The sequence below is a fragment of the Chaetura pelagica genome, unplaced genomic scaffold, assembly GCF_000747805.2.
Source record: "Chaetura pelagica isolate M959 unplaced genomic scaffold, ChaPel_1.0 scaffold120, whole genome shotgun sequence".
NCBI classification, from domain to species: Eukaryota; Metazoa; Chordata; class Aves; order Apodiformes; family Apodidae; genus Chaetura; species Chaetura pelagica.
The window spans coordinates 912,798-920,544 of NW_009951952.1; positions in this window are offsets into that span (position 1 = coordinate 912,798).

Below are 7,747 nucleotides of genomic sequence, written 5' to 3' on the forward strand. Positions count from 1 at the left end.
ACGTGTCCAGGGGGGTTTGAATGTCTCCAGAGAAGGAGACTCCACAGCCTCTCTGGGCAGCCTGTCCCAGGGCTCTGTCAAACCACATGGAAACTCATTGATGAGGTCACCCGTGCCCTGTGTTTCAGCAAAGAATCCAGAGGCAGTGTTCCCCCTGGAGCTCGGTATTGAAGGTTTCATTTTACTCATCCCTAGGTGTGAGGGACCAGCCCTCAGGACCTGTGCTTGCTGGAATTGGTGTGGAAACCCCACCTGAATCTCCCTGGGTTGCCCTGCTCGGGTCTTGACACTAGGTTTCCAGCATTCACTGGGCTGCAGGTGTTTGTATGGCCAAGAGCTCTGGGCTTGTTTACTTCTCTGTGGTGGGTTTTCATGGCTCTTGCAGCAATTAAGGCTAAACATACACAGGACTGCATTGGTAAGAGCACCACTGGTAGGCTGAGGGAAGTAGTTATTTCCCTATACTGGGCAGACCTGAGGTCTCATCTAGAATTCAGAATCCAGTTTTGGGCCCCCAGCATGAGACAGATGTCAACAAACTGGACAGAGTCCAGTGGAGGGCTACTGGGATGGTGAGGAGGCTGGAGTACTGGATGTGCAGGGAAAGACAAAAAGCTGGGTTTGGTGTGAAGAAGAGAACCAAGGTGGGATCTCATTTCAATCTCCCATTATCTAAAGGTTATTACCTAGAAGAAGGAGCCACATTCTTCTCAGAGGTGTACAGGAGAGGAACAGGAGGCAGCAGCCACGGGTGGCAGCAAAGAACTGTTGACTACATACAATGAACCCAGCTGGGAGCAGGAAGCTGGACTGGAGACCTCCAGGGGTCCCTTGCCATCTAAATATATCTGTGCTATTTTGTGGTTCTATGATTAAGGCCACCTTTAGGCTCTTATGAATATTTTTATTTAGCTTGTTTTTTGTGTACTTATTTCTTCTCTTTAAACATCTTAATACCCACCAAGTCTTAAGTTGTTAGAAAGACTTGCTTGAATTCTTAGACTGATTCAACAAAAAGTCTAGAGAGAAGGGAGGGATGAGGTCAGAAAGAAGAAGATGTGTTGATCCTTAAGTGGGAACTGAGAGCTACCTGTTGTGTGGAGGTGAGTTACCAAGTTAGATGAAGTATGTGACTGTAGCAGAGACTAAGTGTGGGTATCAGCTGTAGCTAGGTGAGCTGGCAAGGCATGGGGGACCATGGCTGCTCCTGCAAGGAGACTACCAAGCTCTCCATCCCTGCATCGAGGCATAGATTGCAAAAAGGAAGCCAAACCAGGTAAATGATCTAGCAAAAGCAGTGAAGGAACCGCACTGCCCCAAAAGCAGGCAGTTCCCATGTCAGGACACCCTCGGGGAAGACCTTCCCTGTTGGTTATACAAGGTGTACAAGGAGCTCTGCTCCCTGGGATTCATCCACCGCCCCTCAGACAGAGACCTCCAAGGGGCCTCTTGTGGCCACAGTGGCTGAGCCAGGAGGGGCCAGGGAGCCAGTTGAGAGGCTTTGGGGCAGCTCTGAAGCATCCCACCTCCAGGCCAGGGTGAGGAGGCAAAGGCTGGAGGATGCTGGGGCTGTGAAGGGGAGCTGGAGGGTGCAGTGAGAGCACTGACAGCACAGAGACAGGTCAGGAAAGGCTTTATAGGCATAGCTTAGCTTGCAAGGCAGGAAGTTCAAAGCTGGGAAAGCTGCTAGAAACATGCATGAGGCAGAGTGCTAGGGCTGTAAAGTGTGGCAGAAAAAGTAGAATAAAGGAGTGTGGGGGCATCAGGCCAGGCTGGGTGGGGCTCTGAGCAACCTGGTCTAGCGGGAGGTGTCCCTGACCACGCAGAGGGGTTAGATCTACATTTAAGGTCCCTTCCAACCCAAACCATTCTATAATTCCATGATCAGAAAGAGGGGAAGTCAGAGAGCATGGGGGGCTGTGCAGAAAACTTCAGCTTCATCTAAAGCAAGAGAGGCTCCACTTAAACCGAAACAGCATCTTGCTGCTGACACCTAAAGTAAGAACTGCTTTCAACTAAGACTGGGGAAAATCCAACAAGTATAGATTAGCATAGTCTGTGAGTGGAAGCATCCAGAACACAAGAACACCATGTCCTCAAGTGAAAGGTCAGACAGAAGCTGACAGAGCTCAAGAGACAAGCAGTGGGAAGTGAGCTGAACAAACCAAACCCTGTTTTAACGGAGTATGGGGGAACACTATGGATGTTACCAACTGGGAAAACTGGATAAGGGAAATAGAACTGATAAATAGTGGGGATGTGGAGGAGAGATCCAAGCCCAAGGAGATCAGGATCCCTAACAAAAAGTATTGACATGGGTTTTCAGAGGAGCCAGTAGGGTTAGCCAGTGGAATGGTCACTCAGCTCCAGCTGGTAATAGAAACATCCTGCCACAGGTAGCATGATAGACTGAAGGCTGGAATCATAATGGGATTGAACTCAAAAGCAGTGCAGGAATAATTGTGTACAATATTTATATGTATTCTGTGCAATATTAAATATAATATATCAGAGGATAATTTATTATTGAAATTAATTTAAATGATCTGAGCACATGAAGCTATCAAAGAGTAGATGAAAACAGCAGCTCTGCATTTACAAGGAAATCAGGTCACCATGACCAGCAATCTGACAGCTAGGAAGATGCATACATACACAACTTCTGAGAAAAGCAGGTGCAAGAGCAAGGCAGCAGCCAGATGCACAGTCAGAGAATACTTGTGGCTTGCCCTGTGTGAAGCAGAAAAGCCATCCCAGCCCCAGGGAGTATCTGCATGAGCTGTTTTGTGTGAAAATACTGAAATGAGGGAGCCAGGCGATGTGATGGGAGATCACTTCTAACAAGAGGCAGTAGCAGTGACCAAGTGGTTTGCTGGACTACTCTGTAAAGAAAGGCTCAGCAAGAAGGCATCTGTATATGCAACTCACTTGGAAGAAACCTGCATAACTGAGAACTGTGTAGGGCCCTAGGTGAGATCCATCCCTGAGTCCACAGCAGAAACCTCGTCCCTTCTGTGAACACTCAAGTTGCCTGCCCCAGTGGAACCAGCAGGAAAAGTCAGACCCCTCTCCAAAGTGTATCTAAAAGTTAAAAACAGGGTCAGTGCTGGATTAAAGGTATGTTGGGTCATTAAACTTTATCTAAAACATGAATGCAATGGAACAGGTAAAAATGAATTAGATCGCTGAATCACACCCTATCATTTTGGTTTGGCTGGGAATCTCTGTCTCACTGTCATCACAGGGCTGCAGTTTGTTTTTTGCCTTGTTGCTGCAGTTTGGTTTTTGCCTTGTTGCTGCCATGTTCTTGAGTGAAACCACACAGCCAGAGCACCAGGGTTGGGTGAACTGCTGACCTGGTGCAGCTTGGCAGATGCAGATTGTGGCTCCTTGCTTTTCTGCTGCTCCTTGTGGTTTCAAGCGTCTTGGGTTCCTGGTTTATTCACACCGACCTTGTGTTTCTGTGGCAGATTTCTGCTGTATGATGTTTACCACCTACTTTTTACAAGTCAGCGGGGAAAATGGGTTGCTTTCAGCTAGTTTCTTTTGTACTCTTTCTTCTCATGCGTGCCACTGCCTGTTTTCCCCCTGTCTCTCCATCTCCCTCTGCATCCCTCCAGGTCAGATCACAGGCAATGCTGCTCTGGAGTTTCCAGATCCCAGTGAACAAGGCTCTGCTATGTTAACTAAGCAAGCTGCTCTCATTAGCAGATGCCTGTAGCAGACTCTCAGCCTCCTTACAGGAAGCCCTGCTGTATCTGATGGTGGTACTCATAAATTAAGTGGTGTCAGGGAATGTCCCCAGGCATTGGAACAGACACATCAGTCCTGTTAAATTGCTAGAACATTTCCAGACACATTTTTGGCCCAGGACAACTCTGGCTCTCCTGTGCAACTCCCAGGGTGCCTTTAGGTGTTAGCAGGGGCCAAGGACCACTCCCATCAGCCAGCTGGGATGCAGCCAGTTCGTTCTGGAGGTTAAGTGAGTGTAATAGCCCAGACCATCTCATGCCAGTTTGCCTCTGTGCCAGAAGCAGCCCAAGCATACCTGATTTATTAGCACATCTAGCAACAGCGGAGGGAGGGCTCCCTCCCAAGTCAACATTGATTTCCATTTAATTTTGACTTCCTCCTCTTATTCAACTGGTTTAATTTCCTTCTGTTAATAATCTGTGGCTCTCTGAGGGGTAGGAGGAAGAGAGCTGAGGCAGTGAGCAGTCTTCCTCCAGGGAATGCTGCCTGCGGGAGCAGCTCTGGCCTGGAGAGCATCTGCTTGCTTGGGAGAAAGGCCATCAGCCCCTCGGCTCCCTCCAGCACCGAGCCAGGGCTGCAGAGACCTCTCCCCTAGGCTGGCACCAGCATCACACAGGAGGAAACTGAACAAAAGCAAAAAACCCCACCAAAACCTCAGAGGCGCCTCCCGATGAGGAGCAGCCGCCTCCCTTGCTGGGGTGCCATGCGGTTTCCTTCTCCCCTCCCCTGGCCCTTGCTGCTGGCTGTGCTTTACCCCTGGCAGCACCTTGTCATGCCGGGGCTGGGGGGCCTCCCCACTCCCTGTCCTCCCACCCCGCAGCCCCTGCCTTTCCCGGGGCTGAGCCCAGGGACGCGGGTGTCTCTGGGCACCTCTGCTTGGCCGGGCGCTGGGGTTGCGGCTGCTCAGAGGGGATCACCTCTCTCTGTCTGATCTACAGCCAGGCTGGTCTGGCTCTTCTCCTGAGCAGCGGTGCCTGTCTCAGTCCTTACTAACAGTAAAGCAAAGGAATGTGATCAGCTGCAACAGGAACAGCCCACACCGAGCACAGAGGCACCAGCAGTGAAGGTCACTCCCAGCCACTGCTGGCCCCCTGGGACAGGTGGGACAGGGATGCCATGGGGACAACGTGGGATGGGGAGGCCACTGGGCCAGCCCCAGCACAGCTCTCCTGTGTCTCCAGCAGCTGCTCCATCTCAGCAGCCCGGGCTGCTCCAACTCCTCCGGTGGCCCAAGGGGAAGCCAAGACCTGCTTTTGCCTCGTAGCACTGGCTTTCTGAGTCGTTCCCTCTCCACCTAACCCCCCCTCCTTTCCTCCTAACCTTCCTCTTTCTGGGTCTGCAAGGCAGTTTGAAACTGCAGCCCCGGGGTGATTTCCTACAGCCTCTTGTAGCCCGCGACAAGCGAAGGTGCCAAGGTGCTCTCCAAAGGCATGGCTTCCATCACCCTCCCAAGCCGTGGGATGGTGCTCAGGTGCCAGTAACAGCTGCCAGGAAGGATGGGAAGAGCAGGCAGCAGACCCGGTGTGCAGCCCGGACCAGAGAAGGACCTACACACGTATTGATATAAGGTCAGCACAGCAAAATGGCGCGCACACCCGCCCGTGCTGAGCAAACGAGCCCCATTGCAGCTGGGCACCCCAGGAGACAGCCCTCTTTCATTTTTCGTGGTGCACACAGGGTCCCTGGGCAGGGCTGCAGCAGATGGGGTGGAAACCACCCTCAGGCACTGGAGAACAGCGCAGAGGGAAGGCGACAGGCACTGGATTTCGCTGAGGCAAGCCCTGCAGTGCTGCGAGCAGCTCCAGCAGCCATGATTGTGGAACACTGGGGAGGGTGAAGGACACATCTGTGAGCTTGTTTAGTGAGGCTAACGTGCTCTAAGAACTGCTCAGTTTATAGTGGGGAAAGTTAACTAGCAGGCTGGGCTCAACCTTAAGGCTCAACCTTAACACAACCAGGGGCGCAGAGGAACATCTGAGGTGGCTGGTGAAGGCTGAGCAGGGTACAGCCCCTGAAAGCTGAAAAACTCGAGCAGAAACGAACCTCCTGCTTTCAGCAGTGCAGCAGCCCATGGAAGGGGAAGGCAAGTCTCTCTTCTGGTGTCCTTGGATGGAAAGGGTCCCTCTTCCTCCAGGGCTTGCTCAGCCCTGAGCTCGGGCTCAGGCTGCCTTGGCAGCCGGTGCTAGGCAGTGAGCCAGTCAGCCCGTGTTAGCAGAGCAGACCCCTCCGGCCTCAGCTTGTGCAGATGTGAGCAGACATCCTCAGTTAGCCACAGACCGGCTGCTTAGTTTTCAGCCTTTTTTTAAGAATAATGTCCCTTTCCCCGGAGGGCACATGGGGAAGGGTGATAGCAAGTGGCAGCTGGTGGGAGGCTGCTACCTGGTGCATTTCCAGCCCTGGGGGATACACAGTCACCAGTCACAAGCCCTCATATTGGGCATTTTTCCCTATGCATGGGTTTAAAAGATCTGTGAGGTCCTTGGGCTCTGAGGCAGGTTGAGCTTTTTGTAGCTCCCCCTTCTTTTTTTTCTCCTTTCAGGGGAAAATCCAGGGACACAAACACTTATTAAAACTAAAAGGCCTGAGAGAACTGCACAGCCAATAATACTATCGAGTCAAAGCTTCAAGACGGTTTTACATCAGACCTTTAAGTGGGGCAAAAACAACCTATCTGTGCTGAAACAGCAACTCGTGCGGAATCGTAAAGTTCGTAACATTAGAAAAACCCCAGAAACAGTTTGGCCTCTTTTCTCAGAGAAAGAAAGAAAGTTTCCTTACCTCTCTGCCTTCTCCTCTGCCTTTGTGCTTCTGCCTCCTTGAATTTGTCACCTGCCGTAATTGATGTCACCCAGCTGAAGCTGAAACAAAAGAAGTCTATGCTCAGAAAGTTGTTCAGCAGACGTCAGCCTTGCTGCTTCCTCCTTCCCAGCCGGAGCATCACCAAGGTCTTGCTGCCACTCCTGGTTCTGCTGTTGTCCACCAGCTCCTCCAGGCAGAGGGTGATTTTCTGGGCGCCTGTGATTTCAGCTCTGGGTGTGGACAGAAATGGAGACCATAATGGAAGACAATGTATGGCAGCACCTGTGGAGAGTATGTGTGTCAAACAGAGAGAGCCTATTGGCCATATGGCAGCTGATGGGAGGCCGTGACAGGGCTGGAACTTAAAGGCACATGGTTGGAAACCAGTTCAGCTCTACTAACAAAGAACACTTGCATGTTAATGTGTTTCTGGTGTTTGCTCACCAGATCCGGGCTTAGCCCAGCAAGGGATGGGGAGAAGGTAGGATGAAAACCTGCCTCATGTGTCAAGATAAGGACAGGGAAATAATTCAGCAGTTACCATCATGGGCAAACCAGACTTGACTTGGGGAAAGATTAATTTAATTTATGGCCAATTAATACCAGAGTAGGATAGTGAGAAGTAAAAAGAAAACTAAAAGCACATTCCTTCACCCCCCCCTCTCTTTCCAGGCTCAACTTCACACCTGACTCTTCTGCCCCTCCTTTCTCCTCCTGAGTATCACAGGAGGATGGGTAGTGGGAGTTTGGGTCAATTCACAGCACTTCATCTCTGCCACTCGTTCCAGCTCACCCCATTCCCCTGCTCCACTGGGGGTGCTTCATGAAGTGCTCCAATGCAGCTCCTTCCCATGGGCAGCAGTTCTTCATGTTCATCTCGACCTAAGGAAGGTGTTTATCACAGTGAGAGCAATCATTCCTTGGAACAACCTCCCCAGGGAGGTGGTGGAGTCCCCATCCCTGGAGGTTTGCAAGATGTGATTGGATGGGCTGCTAGGTAGTCTCATCTAGGGCCTCTTTCCCATGAGAAGCTGGGCTAGATGATTTTTTGATGGTCTGTCCATCTGTTCTATGATTTATTGATTCTTGCTGCTCCAGCATTGGGTCCTCTGCATGAGGCATAGTGTTTCAGGAATGGACTGCTCCAGCGTGGGCCCTCCACAGGCTGCAGCTTCCTTCCTTCCACATCCACCTG